The 17,850-nt window shown below is 43.4% G+C and overlaps 1 protein-coding gene across 16 annotated transcripts in view; it reads right to left on the bottom strand.

Moving 5' to 3' along the window:
• SOD3 (superoxide dismutase 3) overlaps positions 1-5,230 on the bottom strand; it is an 86,854-nt gene extending 81,624 nt beyond the window's left edge. For 6 of the 16 annotated variants that reach the window (XR_008199609.1, XM_052642373.1, XM_052642370.1 and 3 more), the window contains exon 1: positions 5,139-5,230. The gene's annotated coding sequence lies outside the window, so the exon portion shown is untranslated. Of the gene's footprint in view, positions 1-1,422; positions 1,566-5,095 lie in introns of all 16 variants that reach the window. The other 10 variants (XR_008199610.1, XM_052642372.1, XM_052642383.1 and 7 more) reach the window with 6 other exon arrangements.
• Between the last annotated feature and the right edge of the window lie 12,620 nt (positions 5,231-17,850).

The following is a 17,850-nucleotide window of genomic DNA, read 5'->3' as shown; positions in this document are numbered from 1 at the left end:
GATTTTCATAGTTGATTTACAATGTTGTGTTAGTTTCAGGTGTACAGCAAAGTGAATCAGTTACGCACATACATATATCCACTCTTTTGTAGATTCTTTTCCCATATATTCCATTACAGTGTATTGAGTAGAGTTCCTTCTGCTGTATGTTAGGTCCTTATTAGCTAACTTATCTTACATAGTAGTGTGAATATGTAAATCCAAAACTTTCTATTTATCCCTCTCTCTCTGACCCCATGGTAATTATGTTTGTTTTCTACATCTGTGACTCTATTTCTGTTTTGTAAATATGTTCATTTTTACCTTATTCTTAGATTTCACATATAAGTGATATCACATGATAAAAGATACTATTATTTTTGATAAGAGACCCAGATCTACAGAGCTGGGCATCAGATGTGTTCATTTGCTATCCCAGTATTACTTATAATAAATGATATGATAAATTATATAATAATAGATAACCAAAATAGTTTTCAGAAAATCATTAGGAAAAATATGCAGATTATTATGCAGCCATTAAAAAATGTTTACAGAATCATTAATAGCATATGTAAATGTTTATGATATAATACTAACTTTAAAATGAGGACAAAAATAACATATATACATAAGATATAAACTATATTTTAAAATATACAGAGAAAAACCTAAAAGGAAAAATGTTAGTGGTCACTCTCTAGATGCATAAAGTTACGGATGATTTTTAATTTCATCTGAATACTTGTATGAATTTTCTATTTTTTTTATAGTGGAGCTATATTATTTTTAACATAAACATATTTTTTAAGAAATTTTAAGGATGATATCCATAAAACAATCTAGGTGAATCCCCTCAGTGTCAAGGAGCACTGAGCAGATGGACAATAGGAAAGTTTTCTAGGGACTTCCCTGGTAGTCCAATGGTTAAGAATCTACTTGTCAATGCAGGGGACATGCGTTCAATCCCTGGTCTGGGAAGTTCCCACACATCATGGAGCAACTAAGTCCATGCACCACAACTACCGAAGCCTGCATGCCTAACGCCTGTGCTCCGCAACAAGAGAAGCCAACACAAGTAGAGAGTAGATCCCACTCTCAGCAACTAGAGAAAGCCCGAGTGTAGTAACAAAGATCCAGCATAGACAAATAAATAAATTAAATTCGAAAAGAAAAGCTTTCTAGTTACATCCCAGTAATTCAGAATGTGCAACAATTCCAACCAAAAACAGCTGCACCAGGCAGGGGCATGAGGGGGTTGCGCTAGGGAACAGAGTGAACCACCAGGGGCTGTGGACAGCAGGCTTTGTAGTATCCAAAGGGTGAAGTGCCCCTGGTTCCAGAGAAAGGATACAGTAGCTTGTTTGAATAAATCTTTGGGCCCGCAAGGAACTGAGAGAAAAGCAAGAACTACACCTGGTCTGTTTAACAGGGCTAAGAGACCTGGTCTCCAGGAGCAGAGCGGGAACCTTGGCTGCTGTTGTTCAACCGTTCAGTCGTGTCCGATTCTTTGCGCCCCCGTGGACTGCAGAACCTTGGGGTTAGGCCTTTTGAGGACCTCCTGATTTTATCAATGCCAAGGCAGCCTATAATATGAAACCTTAATTTTAGGCCTTGCACCATACCCATATTAAAAACAGTGTTAATGGTAAAAGCGAAATCAAGAGGATTGACAGCAAGGAGATGAAGTAGAAGTTGCCATTGAATGAAGCAAACTGAAATGAAGGGGGGTCAGACAGCACCCCAAGGGAAGGGTACCACTCTTTCCAAAATGCTTTGCACGCTTCAGAAGAATCTTTCTTATTTCAAGTGTATTGAAGAATTGGCAAGGCTGGTCTTTCTGGGAAGATCCTCAAGGGCAACATTTTAGGGCATTTGAGCTTATGAAGATGATGAACACTGGCAGGCTCCCATCCTGGAGCCTGTTCAACACCTACCAATGGGTCTTGCTAGTGTGATTTTAAATGCCCATAAAAATCAAGCTTTATTGATGGGGAAAACATAATCTCTCTTTGGAAGTGGGCCCTGTTTTGTGTAAAGAGAGTATCCACAATGTTCCAGCTATAGATAACTGACACAGGAGTCCTCTGGGGCTATCTCAGCCTCGAACGTAAATGTCTGAAGAACTCATTAAAAACAGCATGACTGGCATCTAAGTTATGTTGCTTTTGCCTGCATTTCAGATGCTCCATTGGGTCAGAGACCAAATTATTTTCACTATGTGGGATGAAAAGAAGTTTGCAGTTCTTTCTCAATTTGCTTTGGGCACATGCGTGTGTGTCACTATTATTTTTTATCTTCAACTCATCAAGATTGAATTATTTTCTGTACGTTTACATCCTCACACAGGAAAGAGGGGGTGAGTACGGAAGCTGAAAGCCCCTCGACTTGCTGGGGAGATGTGCAACGTTATGTGTAGCACTTGGCAAGGGATCTCCTATCTGCCCTTCCCCCCATGTATGTGTGCATACACGTGCATGCACATAACACACACACGCACAGAGTTGCACACTAATGCCCTATACAGCCGGGGCGCCAGCCTCACTTTGCTGCTTGCCACCCTCTTCTGTCACTCCTGCCAGGGAGAACATGGGCAGACATCACTGTGTCTTCCTCCCGGCAGCCCTTCTGTTTGGAATGCTGTTCCCTGCCCATCTCCTCTCACCTTCACCTCCTTCCTCACCATCTTTTACTGGCTGACCCATAGCCACCCTTCGGAGCTCACTTCCTCAGAGAGGCACCAACTTTAATTAGAATCCTGTATTTCTTGTCCTGTCACCCTCTGTGTTTGGAGATGCCCTAGGTGCATGCTTACGCAATTCTAGACTGTAGTCCAGACACCCAAGACCCTGTATTCCTGATGCTCCACCGTGAGCCCCTTCCGGGCATGCACAGGAGCCTTCCCTGGGTCCTTTCTCCTGAAGGCAGAGCCATGAGCAGTGTACACGTCACCAGGCCTGAGGGAGTGATCTGCAGATGGAGCAGAGTGGGGCAGAGACTAGGGTGAGAGCAATGGGGTACAGGTGGTGCCCTGTAGGTAGGAAGGGCAGGCCTGAGGGCACCCCCTGCTTTGAACCTTCAAGGGCTCCTCCCTGCCCCCAAGAAGTCATCCAAACTCCTCAGAGTCTGATGTGAGGCCCTTTTCTTTCCACACTTCATTTCTGGCTGCTTCTCTTGGCTTCCCTCTCAAATTGGCACTCCAGACCTACTAAACGCCTACCCTCCCCAGATACTTTACCCTATTCTAGCGTTGTTTCTTCACTTTCTGATCCCCTTCCTCTGCTCTGCTCCTTGAGGGCTGGCACCAGGGCTCACCATGCACTGGTGTCTCCCCAGCACCCAGGACTGGGCTCAGCACAGAGCAGGCTTTTGGGAAATATGTGTTGGGGGTTAGGCGGCAGAGGAGCTGGATTTCCTGCCTGTGGGATCAGAGCACAGAACCCCTCAACAGCCCTGTCTATACTGCCAGCCTCTGAGAGTGCCACTCAGCGCAGGCTGGGGCTGAGATAGGGAAAAGAGAAATCAGGGGTTAAAGGGCATATAGTAAGTAACAGGAAATGTTCACATGGAGGTAACAGTGAGAACAAGACCTTGTTAGAAGTTCCTCCTGAATCAGAAGCTCCAGACCCTATGCTGTCTCCACCATGAGCTTGCCGGGTGGGCTCTAATTCAAGGGATTGCCCTGGGGTCTAAATTCAGAACTTTCTCAAGCTCTCGGTCTAGGACACTGCTGTGTACATGTGAATCTTGCCTAAGGAATGCAAAGAAACAGTTTAGGTTAATTAAAAACACACAAAACACATCTGCAGTTTTTTTCCACGTGCTGCCACCATTTTTTTTTTTTTTTTTTCCATTTAGAGAACATGTTCCCAGGATAGCCCTGAGTTTGAGCTTTGGTAGACATGTATATCATTTCAGTCCTGGTTCCACCACTTACAACCTGTCAGAGGTCTTGTGACACAAAAACAGCCACAGACCATGTATAGCTGAGGACACGGTCAAATCCCAGGGAAACTATTTACAGAAGCAGACAGTGAGCTGCTCTGGTCCACTGGCCATAGTTGGCCAACCTCTGTCCGCAGTGATCTCAAGTATATCACATTTCATCTGAGAAAAAAATTGAGGGATATAATACTAATTTCTAGCAGTTGAAGCGATGTTATATGAAATTCCCTTGACATTTTTTTAACGAACTAAATCACTAGAGAAATATACACTAATAGTAGTAATGGTGATGTAAATGTTATTGTTTCATTAATAAATCACATTTATTAAGCACCCCCTGTACACGAGGTGCAGTGCTTTCGTTATTTTCCTGACTCCTCACTAAACATCTCTCAAAAGAAAAAAAGAAAGCATTCCTCTCCAATTGACTGATAAGGAAACAGAGGCTCAGAAACAGGCTCAAAAGATACACAGGTGGTTGGAGACAGGGCTGAAGTTTAAGAGCAGTTTCATATCCAAAGCAGTGGCCTCAGAAGGAAAAAAAAAAACAAACAGAAATGGAAATGTGTGAGGGGTGAAAATAACAGGCAAGTAGGTGAACAAATGGGCATACACAGACAGGTCCCAGTTGTGTTTAGGAGGACAGGACCAGGCAATACTCCTTGGTTATCAAAAGATGGCTGATACTTGCCATGGTATCTGGAGCAAGACACTTCCTTCGGCTTCTCCTGGGCGGGGCCCCAGATTTAAATCCTAAACAAGACAAGTTCCCAATGGTGGGCTCTGCCAGCAGCGGAGAGCTGGCCTTCTCTGCAAGGGATTTCCTGAGTCACAACGTAGCCCTCCAGAGCTTTCTGGGCCTGCCTCAGCCCAGGGAAGGCTGGAGCAGCCGGTGCCCCTTGAGTGCCGAGTCCCCTGCCTAGAGAAGGCCAGATTTAGCAATCTGTCACACACAGTCCGCCTCATCATGACACAGGGCTCCGAGATACAGGCAGCACAGGCAGGCAGAAAGGCATCTGTCGGCGCGCAGACAGGGATTAGAGAGGCCGGGGGCTGGGGGGAGAGAGGGGGGCGGCGGCGGGGGGAGAGGATAATGACGCCATTTGCTCTTCTATAAAGCGCGTGTCAGGAGGAAAGGATTAAGCTAATTGAAGAAATCGCCAGCACTTACGTCAAAGGTGGCTGCAAAGCGATTGCTTTATCTTGCATCTCACCTGCTTCAGAGACCCAGCTCGAGGAGGCCTACCCACGGCTCCACTTTGTCCCCAGCAACTCTTTTCAGAAATAGTTTGAGTTGGCGTTAGCCATTCTGCAAAGGAGAGAGGAGCTAAAAATAAGCTCATGAGAAAGCGGATCCCTCCCTGCCTTTTTTTTTTTTTTAAACTTCCAAAGCTTACATGGAGTTTCCCAGAGAAAGATAAAGAGCTGGTTTTCCTGAGCTGGTTTTACATATCTGTGTACATGTAACAGGCAAAATAAATATCACTGAGGGTCTACATACTGCGCTGGGACAGGTGGCAGCCTTCTCAGACATTTTTTTTATCTTTCTGGAACATTACCTTAGCTCCTGGGAGTTGTGTTGCATGCAAAGAGAAAGCACAGACTTCAGAATCATTTATCACTGGTCTCCCCTTCTGTAACACCTCGAGTCTCAAACATCTCCAAACCCAGAACCAACCTGAAAGGCATAGGCTTTTGTTTTCTGTCACACAAACGCAACTCGGCTTTTGAGGTTGCCAGGTGACAGATTTTTGCATCCTCTCTATAATGAATTTGGAATCACAGCAAATCATCAGAAAGGTTTCCTCCTTCTTTTAGTTCAAGGTATTATACTACATCTACTCAAATAATGGGCTTTCCAGGTCGTTCAGACGGTAAAGAATCTGCCTGCAATGCAGGAGACCCGTGTTCTATCCCTGGTTCGGCAAGATTCCCTGGAGAGGGGAATGGCAACCCACTCCAGTACTCTTGCCTGGAAAATTCTATGGACAGAGGAGCTTGGCGGGATAGAGTCCACAGGGTCACAAAGATTTGGACACAACTGAGTAACTAACACTACTCAAATAATATTTGACAAATGGCTGCTATTTCCCAATGAATAAAATATCACCTCTGAAAAATATGATCAGCTGCTTAATTTTTACCATGATACACTCTTTGACTGTCTTAGAAAATGAATTGCCTGATGAATTCAGAGATGTTTGTTTGAGTGCTTGGGACTGGAAACCTGGCTTCATTCCCTGTCACTGTCTAGCTTTTTGACCTTGAGTGAGTTATTTCGACCCACTTTGATTTTGTCATTGGTATCATGAGGGAGTAACACTGCCCACGTTGAGCTGTTGTGAAGGTTACATGAGATGGCTCAAGAAAGGCAGAGAGGAGGCAGTCCAGAGTGGGAGCTTTCCTCGCTGTCATCATCTGCCAGAAAGGCATAAGGCATTGTGTTAGTCAGGGTTCTTCAGAGAAACAGAACCAACGGGATGTAAATATGTATGTATACAGAATAAAGGGAGGCGAGTGAATTTTAAGGAATTGGCTCATGCAGTTGTGGGGGCTGGCAAGTCCAAAATGTACAGGGCTGGCTGTCAGGCTGGAAATTCCTGCAGGAGTGAACGTTACAGTCTGGAGTCCAAAGATAGTCAGGAGGCAGAATTTCTTCATCTTCGGAAATCTCAGCCTTTTTTTCTTAAGGACTTGGACTGACTGGCTGAGGTCCACCTCCATTACAAAGGGCAATCTGCTTTACTTCGACTCTTATTGATTTCAATGTTAATCACATCTTTTAAATATATATTTTTACAGCAACATGTAGACTGGTGTTTGACCAAACAACTGGGCACCGAAGCTTAGCCAAGTTGACATGTTAACCATCACAGGTATGTTATCTCTTACTACAGGGAATGGGCTTCCCTGGTGATTCAGTCAGTAAAGAATCCGCCTGCAATATGGGAGACCTGGGTTTGATTCCTGGGTTGGGAAGACCCCCTGGATAAGGGCATGGCAACCCTCTCCAGTATTTTTGTCCAGAGCCAGGGACAGAGGAGCCTGGCAGGCTGCAATCCGTGGGGTCACAAAGAGTCAGACACAACTGAGCAGCTAAGCACAGCACACACTACGGGGAACATCACAGCTATCCGAGCAGCAAGCATGGAATAAACCATAGATTAGCAACACATGCGTTTATAAAGGCACAACAACAACACAAAAGGTGCGACAGCCTACCACCTGCTTAGCGCCTTCGTCCCAGGACCTATCAGAAGCCGAGAAGGAGGAAGATCCCCCGGTGTGATGGAAAACACTTTACGCTGGCCTCTCTTAGAGCTCGTGTCCGCTTCCAGCCTTCTCTGCCCCGGATGAGTGTGCAGCTCCTCAGGCAGTTCCCTGGATGTCTCCAAATTTCCTGAGCTGCAACTCATAATAAACACATCAGCCCTGCCTCCCGCACAGGGAAACTGTGAGAGAAAAGTGAGACAACTCTTGGGAGGCGCTTTGTAAGTAAACCATGAAGAGTCCTAATAGACGTAACACATTATCTATCCTACAGGGACGTAACGTCCCTCTGGACAGAGGGAGTCCAGTTATTTGTACCAAAACAAGTAAAAGGCAACTCTCCTAGATCATAAATTTGACCTAACTCTAATATTAGCTTATATTATTAACATTTTCAATTAAAATTAATCTTCTCACTGTCTTGGAATTTCAAAAGGTTTTTTAGGTGCAAATTCAGTGACTGAGTTGTCTGAACACTAACCTTTCTCTCCCCTGCCTCCCCGTCACCATCTCAATAAATTTTCACTGCGTTTGGCCAGAGGTCAAGTTCCCAGGTGGTACCAGTGATAAAGAACCTGCCTCCCAATTCAGGAGACGTAAGAGATATGGGCTCAATCCCTGGGTCAGGAAGATTCCCTAGAGGAGGGCATGGCAGCCCACTCCAGCATTCTTGCCTGGAGAACCCCGTGGACAGAAATGCCTGGCAAGCTATGGTCCATAGGGATGCAAAGGGTCAGACTGAAGCAACTTAGCACAGCACAGCACAAGTATTTGAGCAGAAAGTATTTCATTGCATTTGAGCAAAGCTCAAAGCACCAGGTCTAACAAATGTTTGTTGTAGGTGATTCATTCATTACAGAGATGTTTATGGAGCCCTCGCCATGTGCCAGGCACCACGCTGGGCTTTGGTGGCGGGGGAGGTGGGGACTTGAAGTGCTGAGCCCAGTCATAGCACAGTGTAAGTGCTCGACAAAGGCCAGCTATTTATTATTTGTTCATATGCTGTTATGTGGTCATTTTTGAAAAAGAAAGATAGGATTACTGCTTTAAAATATAGATAAATATGAGCCAACCTTCCTGCCAAACTCGGCAGGTTTTCTAGGCCAGCAACTCAGGGTCCGTTCAATATCACGCTGAAGTCAGGGGACTAGGAGCCCAAATTGAGGCAATCATTCTTTGGAGAACTTCACCATCAAAGGAAATTGTCCTGTGTTGTCTCTTAGAACACTTCACACTTCATTGGGAAGCTATAAAAACAATTACCAGGTCATTAGTAAAGGTTATTATTATTTTTTTTAAGATCCAAAAGCATCCCTCCCAGAATGACCTTAGCCAGCCTTGCAGTGAGAGACAGTTGCTGCAATGGAAAGAGTGAGAACTTTGGAGTAGAAACTGAGGCTCCCAGCACTGGGTGCTTAAGCTCCGAGCCTTGATCTCCTGAACCCTGTGCTGAACTAGGAGCCCTTCCTGTGTCGTTGGGCTATTTGTGCAGTTGAAATAAGGTGACTTTAGGAATAAGACCCTCCATTATCCTGGGCACTTAGAGACCACTCTGTAAATGAAATTCCTTCCTTTTCCTGGTTCCATGCTGAATGTGTTTGAGGTCAGAGGTATGAATGGATAAAGCAGGAAGGACTGAAATGGACATTAGATCCATCAGGATAGGTCAGGTTGTGCTACAATAACAACCTGAAAACCTTAGCAGCTGACAACAATTGAGTTCAAATTTCTCACTCATGCCCCATGTCCATCATGGGTCGACGAGGGAGCTCTACTAACCAGAGCCACTCACAACTCAACAGAACCTTGGCAGATGTGCCATTTTTTTACATGATTCCAAGATCACAGAGGGGTAAGAGGGAATATGATGAATTGTGTGCTGGCTCTTACAGTTTCTGCCTGGAAGTGATACATGTTAATTCTACTCACATTTAATTAACTAAGGCAAATCATGTAGCTACTGTTGAGATCAACAGTGTAGGGATGCACCATGCTACCGTGGCATGGACTGGAGGTGTAGGAACGGACCATTGTGTAGGAATTTGGACCAAGCCAATGCCCATTCGTAATAAAAAAGTAGGTCGAAATCTAGCAAAAGTTGAGGCTTTGAATATGGTCTATCCTATCACACCAACTCAAGATAAATATTTTTTCTATTCCAGACTCATGTGAGGATCTGATAAGAGGTATAGGATCCCTCCCCAGGGAAAAATACTCTTGAAACATAAGTGGGAAAAAATTACATGCAAGAAACTGACATTAGAAATGTATTTACTTCATCTATGTTCAATCTTTAAAAAAAATCATTTCCCTCACTTTTGATTATTCACAAATTAACGATCCATTCCAGGAAGAAAAATAAGAACAACAAGACAAAAGTCAATCTTACATATTCTCAAAGGTAAATTTCACCTTTAAAAACATGATATTTATCTTGAAATAGATGAAATTGAAATTGTAATATACAATTTGACATAATCTGTACATGACATATCAATACCCAACCATTTGGTTTTTCCTTTGGAAAATATTATACCTTAACTCACAAAAGAAACAGAGCCCCTAAAGCTTTTAGCCATTTGAGAGAAAACTTATACCAAGGAATAACAGCATTCTCCAAGACAAGGTTTGAAACACAGATCCTAATGTTAGAGGGCAAGTAACTCCATTCTGAAGGAGATCAGCCCTGGGTATTCTTTGGAGGGAATGATGCTAAAGCTGAAACTCCAGTACTTTGGTCACCTCATGCGAAGAGCTGACTCATTGGAAAAGACTCTGATGCTGGGAGGGATTGAGGGCAGGAGGAGAAGGGGACGACAGAGGATGAGATGGCTGGATGGCATCACTGACTCGATGGACTTGAATCTGAGTGAACTCTGGGAGTTGGTGATAGACAGAGAGGCCTGGCATGCTGCAATTCATGGGGTTGCAATGAGTCGGACATGACTGAGTGACTGAACTGAACTGAACTGAACAAAATATTTAGTTAAAGTTATTTAGATCCTAGGAATGTATTTTTTTTTTAACAAGGTATTCCAAAGATAGGGCATTCCAGTGATAGTTTGGCAGCTCAACAAGATCAGAATTCTGGGTCAACTTTTCTACAATTCTCTTGGCCTCCTCCTCATGGTCACAAAATGGCTGCAGCAGTTCCAAACAATACCTCTTCATAGGTTTTGTTTGTCAGTCACTAAATCATGTGTGACTCTTTGCAACCCCATGGACTTCAGCATGCCACGATTCCCTGTCCTCCACTATCTCCCAGAGTTTGCTCCATCTCATGTCCACTGAGTTGATAAGGCTATCTAACCATTTCATCCTCTTCCACCCTCTTCTCCTATTGCCTTCAATCATTCCCAGCATCAGGGTCCTTTCAGTTCTTCACATTAGGTGGCCAAGGTATTGGAGCTTCAGCATCAGTCTGTCCGGAGAATATTCAGGGTTGATTTCCTGTAGAATTGACTGGTTTGATCTCCTTGCAGTCCAAGGGACTTTCAAAACACTGTAATAAAAGAAATGTCAACAATTCCAAAGTTAGGTTGCTATTTGACAGAGATATGCTTCAGTTTTCTTTATCTGCTCCAAGTCCCAAATAAGCTAGGCCAAATGCACATAGTAAGGACTTCCTTAAATCTCGCTATCAGTTCAGTTCAGTCACTCAGTCATGTCCAACTCTTTGCAACCTCATGAATCGCAGCACGCCAGGCCTCCCTGTCCATCACCAACCCCTGGAGTTCACTCAGACTTACGTCCATCGAGTCAGTGATGCCATCCAGCCATCTCATCCTCTGTCGTCCCCTTCTACTCCTGCCCCCAATCCCTCCCAGCATCAAAGTCTTTTCCAATGAGTCAACTCTTCTCATGAGGTGGCCTGAGTACTGGAGTTTCAGCTTTAGCATCATTCCTTCCAAAGAAATCCCAGGGCTGATCTCCCTCAGAATGGACTGGTTGGATCTCCTTGCAGTCCAAGGGACTCTCAAGAGTCTTCTCCAACACCACAGTTCAAAAGCATCAATTCTTTGGCACTGAGCCTTCTTCACAGTCCAACTCTCACATCCATACATGACCAAAGGAAAAACCATAGCCTTGACTAGACGCACCTTAGTCGGCAAAGTAATGTCTCTGCTTTTGAATATGCTATCTAGGTTGGTCATAGCTTTTCTTCCAAGGAGTAAGCGTCTTTTAATTTCATGGCTGCAGTCACAATCTGCAGTGATTTTGGAGCCCCCAAAAATAAAGACTGACACTGTTTCCCCATCTATTTCCCATGAAGTGATGGGACCAGATGCCATGATCTTCGTCTTCTGAATGTTGAGCTTTAACTTAACTTTTTCACTCTCCACTTTCACTTTCATCAAGAGGCTTTTTAGTTCCTCTTCACTTTCTGCCATAAGAGTGGTGTCATCTATCAGCAGATGAATGGATAAGAAAGCTGTGGTACATATACACAATGGAGTATTACTCAGCCGTTAAAAAGAATTCATTTGAATCATTTCTGATGAGATGGATGAAACTGGAGCCGATTATACAGAGTGAAGCAAGCCAGAAAGAAAAACACCAATACAGTATACTAACACATATATACGGAATTTAGAAAGATGGCAATGATGACCCTGTATGCAAGACAGCAAAAACGACACAGATGTGTATAACAGACTTTTGGACTCAGAGGGAGAGGGAGAGGGTGGGATGATTTGGGAGAATGGCATTGTAACAGGTATACTATCATGTAAGAATCGAATCGCCAGTCTATGTCCGACGCAGGATACAGCATGCTTGGGGCTGGTGCACGGAGATGACCCAGAGAGATGTTATGGGGAGGGAGGTGGGAGGGGGGTTCATGTTTGGGAACGCATGTACACCCATGGTGGATTCATGTCAATGTATGGCAAAACCAATACAGTATTGTAAAGTAAAATAAAGTAAAAAAAAAATTAAAAAAAATCAAAAAAAAAAAAAGAGTGGTGTCATCTGCATATCTGACATGATTGATATTTCTCCCGGCAATCTTGATTTCAGCTTGTGTTTCTTCCAGCCCAGCGTTTCTCATGATGTACTCTGCATAGAAGTTAAATAAGCAGGGTGACAATATACAGCCTTGACAGACTCCTTTTCCTATTTGGAACCAGTCTGTTGTTCCATGTCCAGTTCTAACTGTTGCTTCCTGACCTGCATACAGATTTCTCAAGAGGCAGGTCAGGTGGTCTGGTATTCGCATCTCTTTCAGAATTTTCCACAGTTTATTGTGATCCACACAGTCCCGTGGCTTATTTCACTTGAAAGACATGAATAAAAAATTGTGGAAGATGTTTTGACCAAAGAATTTTGTTCTGAGACAATACAAGTTTAGACATGGTTTCTGCCTTTTAAAATCAAGCCTTCTCATGAAAAATGCCTTGTCCAGTGTATCTGCAAGGTGGACAGACATAATTTTGCCACAGTATGGGCACTGCAGCATTTTTAGGGGAGTGGTGTTGGGAGTCCTTATCATGCTCACTGATTAAAAAAAAAATCACAACAAAGAATATATGTAAATGTGGACATCACTTCTTTTTCTTGATATTTTCCAATTAACCTGGGCCTTAATTGGAAAATATCAAGAAATATCATCTCCCAGTGATGGCTGTTTTGTGGCCCATTTCTATCAGTGGATGCTCCTATCACCAACAGGAAGTCAGGGTAATGGCTAGTATGTCTATTATCAAGTAATACCCTTCCCATGCAACATTAGTTTGTAATGAAACCACACATCAAAAATATGATTACATTTACAATAAATACAGTCTTCTCATAAAGACAGTTTACAAAGTGACACCAAAGAAAATCTAAGAGAAAAGACTAATCTTTCCACCAGGAGATCTTTCATGGACCACAGGTCAAGAAATCTGCTTATGAATTATTTAGTTCTTTTCCTACTGGGACAGAATGGTAAATGCTACTCTCAGAGTTCTGCCTCTAAGAGTCAGGTCATGCTAAGAAGTTAGGATGCAATTGGTTTTCAACCCTTCACTCATCTCTTGCTCCAAGGGTAGACAAAACGGGTTTGAGTGAAAGGAGGGTCTCTTTGATGCACTCAGTGGAGGGTGGGAAGTAAAGTCTTCAGTGAAGCATACATGGGTCATGGGTTTGAATCCTGACTTCCCCACTTTCTACCACTGGGACCTCTTTTCAATCAATTATTCTCTCCAAACTTCAATTTCCTTACCTGAAAAAAATAAAAGACATCATTACCCTCAGGAGCCCTGAGCATTTAAAATGACTAAAATTGATATTGTGTTTATGATAGAAAGTGAATGTTTTACTATTTAAGAATGTCTTGTAAGCTAATACAATGAGCCTAAGTTTCTACTCACAGGCAGGAAAAGAATCCACCTCTTCCCCCAGGGAGCACATTTAATGGGAAGGCAGGAGAATGACAAAGTTGGTGTATAATTCTATCCCCTAGACCTTTCACAGCATCTGTTTCCTATAGAAAATCAAATAAGAGGTAAGTTGAATCCCCCCCGACCGCCCCTCCCCCACCCATCACCCTGGGTATTCTGTCCAACGTTAAAGGCTGCAGCAGGGAGAGTAATCAAGACTCACATTTGTAGACAACTCACATCAACCCCTGGTCTCTAGATGCTTCAGCTTAGCTGTGGCAAAAAATAGGATGGACAAGGCACTTGGTTTCTTCACCTTGGATTTGTTCAGGCCGGAGGAAGTACCAGTAGCCATATCCAAGCTCACAACTCGATGTCTTAGGCCAGTCATTCAGCTTGTCTTCTCCCACCCTTTCCATTTACCTTATTTGTATGTGATTTTGCTCATTGTAATGTCACTAGGGTGAGCAGAGGAACGTGATTACCAGGACAACCAGTATTGAAGCTGGTACCATTCATTCTTAACTGTGACCACTAACCCACATGATCAGTCTCCAGCTGGGTCCTGAACTCACTTCGTCTTGTGGTTGCCAGATTGTAGAGTCTTACACATTTTCACCATATTGCTCACATGTCTAACTAACCAAACATATTCCTTTATATTCTACTTATTTAATATATTCATTTCCACAAGCATATGGTTCATTATGTGTAAAAATGAATATAGGTATTCATATATGTATGAATATATGCAAACCATCTTATATACACCGAATAGATATTATGTACTTATTATTTAACCTAATAGATTATTCTTCTTCCTGTCCAGATTAAGATCTTAAACACTAGCCATCCATCTCTCTATTATAAGAGTTCTGATAAATGTTTGCCTCCCTTTTTAAGAAACCCACTCTGCATTTTTATGTGTACTGATAGTATTTCATGTTTCCTACCAAAGATGTTGAAGAAATTGGATCACACTTCCTGCAGGGCCAGAGCCTACGCAAGTCAAAAGTTGCCAAGGATTCTGTGAACTCCTGGGTGACCTTGGGTTCTTGAGGTCACCTTCAGGTTCCATAATCTTCTCATGCTGCCTCCCGTCTGCTGCCTGATGTGAAATGAAACTCAGCACCCTCCTCAGTCCCCTCTCTGTGGTCACTCACATCAAACATAAGAAGAAAATATTATCTGAGAATACAAACTCATGGCATTTCCCCCACCCTCTCATCCTCAGTTAACGGGGCAAATTCTGACACGTTTTACTCCGCATTTTTCTGTCTTATCCCTTCCAACCCCTTCCAGGCCCCTTGCAGGCAGATCTGGGTACTCTTTGGGTTGGGAAGAGATGAGGCAACAAAAGTGGGGATTGCATCAGGAAAGGCAGAGCTTTTTCTCAAAGAGAGAGAGTAAAAGAAAAGAGTAAGAAAGTGATGAAAAAGAAATGACAGAGAGGAAAATTAGAAACACTCTTTTGAGTTGAGTATCAGAGAAAGTGGATCCTAGCATGTAGTTACTCACTTACTATTTTTACTATTTATTTGCAAGATTGACGTAGCTTTTCTTATGTGTCAGGTACTGTTTTGAGGGCTTGACAAAGGTTAATTCATTTCACTCTCATCACCTAATTAGTAGGTACTGCAATCATCCTCATTTTACAGATGAGAGACCTAAAGCAGTGGCTTCCCAGCTGGTGCTAGTGGTAAAGAACCCGCCTGCCGATGCAGAACACTAGAGAGATGCGGTCTGATCCCTGGGTCAGGAAGATCCCCTGGAGAAAGGCAAGCAACCCACTTCAGTATTCTTGCCCAGAGAATCCCGTGGACAGAGGACCCTGGCAAGCTACAATCCATAGCATCACGCAGAGCTGGACAGGACTGAAGCAATTTAGCACAGCACAGCACAGCAGAGTGTAGAGAGATTAAGTGATTCAGCAAAGATCTCACAGCCTATAAGTGGCAGGACCAAGTTCAAAGTCTCAGGCTGCCTGACCCAAGGTCCATGCTTTCAGCATTGCTCTATAGTTCTGTAGTCCTTCTCATGAGGTTTACTAACTGCATTTCCTTGTATGAGATCACAGGCATTCAAGTAAAGCTTGGAATTAGGTAGTCATCTTGGCTAGAATAACGTATTACTTTGCCCATGACATCAACTTGAGACTGGGTCATGTGGGGCCCTGGAATGTATTTGGCTTTTAAAAGAGCACTTGGGGAAGGGTCCGTTCAGTTCAGTTGCTCAGTTTTGTCCAACTCTTTGTGACCCCATGAACCGCAGCACACTAGGCCTCCCTGTCCATCACCATCTCCCAGAGTCCACCCAAACCCATGTCCATCGAGTTGATGATGTCATCCAACCATCTCATCCTCTGTCATCCCCTTCTCCTCCTACCTTCAATCTTACCCAGCATCAGGGTCTTTTCAAGTATATCAGCTCTTCGAATGAAGTGGCCAAAGTATTGGAGTTTCACCTTCAACATCACTCCTTCCAATGAACACCCAGGACTGATCTCCTTTAGGATGGACTGGTTGGATCTCCTTGGAGTCCAAGGGACTCTCAAGAGTCTTCTCCAACACCAACAGTTCAAAAGCATCAATTCTTCAGTGCTCAGGTTTCTTTATAGTCCAACTCTCACATCCATACATGACCATTGGAAAAACAATAGCCTTGACTAGACGGACCTTTGTTGACAAAGTAATATCTCTGTTTTTTAATATGTTGTCTAGGTTGGTCATAACTTTCCTTCCAAGGAGTAAGCGTCTTTGAATTTCATTGCTGCAATCACCATCTGGTGGAGGATAAATTAGGGGTTTGTGATTAACAGATACACACTATTATATATAAAATAGATAAACAACAAAGACCTACTGTATGGCACAGGGAACTAAATTCAGTATCCTGTAATAATCTATAATGGAAAAGAACCTGAAAAGGGAATTGTATATACATATATATATGTATATATAAAACTGGGGGCTTCCCTGGTGGCTCAGATGGTAAAGAATCCGCCTGCAGCGCAGGAAACTTGGGTTCGATCCCTGGGTTGGGAAGATCCCCTGGAGGAGGGCATGGCAACCCATTCCAGTATTCTTATCTGGAGAATCCCCATGGACAGAGGAGCCTGGCAGGCTAGAGTCCATGGGGTTGCAAAGAGCTGGACACGATTGAATGACTAAGCACAGCACAGCTCAGCATATGTAACTGAATATATATATTTATACATAACTGAATCACTTTGCCATGTACCTGAAACTAACACAACATTGTAAATCAATTATGCTCAACAAAGTTGTTTGTTCTGAAAAAAAAAAAAAAAAAAAAAGACAGGGGAGTACCTGATTGGTGGGATCCTCTGAAGATGGGAGGATGTGGTTCAGAGAGGAGTCCTAACACAACCTGCTGCCTCCTTCCAGCCTCCTCTTCCTCCCTCTTTCCCACTCTCACCTTCTTACCGCTTTGCTCCAGGATTGCCTCAGAAACTCCAAATTCTTCTTCAATTATACAGCTTTTTTCAACGGTCTTCTCTCAAATACACATGCACAGAACTATCTTTGTGCTCAGACAGACAAACTGCACTGAACTCATTGCTCTTTAGACATTTTTAGAAGTGTGCCTTTGGTTGAATTCTCTTGTTTCTTAGGTTTCTGAAAAGATGAGTCAGCACCCAGTTTTACTAGAGCCTGATACATAGCATGCTGACAAAGACAAAGGAAGAATACCCAGAGCTATCAAGAAGAAACATTTAGAGTCACCCTTAAGAGTTGCCTTGGAAGAATGCTCCTGCCTGACTTTGCTGTTATCCAGGTTTCCTTCAATTCACTCTTCTGATAAGCAGAATCTAGATGTTGGTGCTTCCAGATATAATTGCTTAGTGCTGAATCCCTGAAAAGCCAAGGCAGAGAGATTTTTCAAAAATCTGGCTCCTTTGATATCAACTGTAACTTGGGCCCAGTGGAGAATGTTACTTCTTATTGCCAAATTGCAAAAACGCCCTCTTGAGTCTCCAAAAATATCTCCTCTCTGAAGAGTTCTTTGCCTCAGAGAGGAAGGGTCGAAACAGCCACTGAGTAGAAGGCAGCAGACATTAGTCACACCAGGGAGAAGTTGCAGATAAATTTTAAGAGCCACTGCAAACGCAGGCCCATACGGTGTCCTGGGGCACTTTTGTTTTAGCAGATATATCTTGGGATCTTTGAAGGAATGGTTGCACTGCCAACTCGTCAATTAATCAACTCTCCCAAGGTCGCCCGGGACACTATGGATTGGGCTCGGGTAACAGGGGCCTGGAGGAACTGGCTTT

This window comes from Budorcas taxicolor, chromosome 6, assembly GCF_023091745.1.
Source record: "Budorcas taxicolor isolate Tak-1 chromosome 6, Takin1.1, whole genome shotgun sequence".
NCBI lineage: Eukaryota > Metazoa > Chordata > Mammalia > Artiodactyla > Bovidae > Budorcas > Budorcas taxicolor.
Note: the sequence above shows the minus strand (reverse complement) of the source record. Positions and strands in the feature narration are given on the sequence as shown.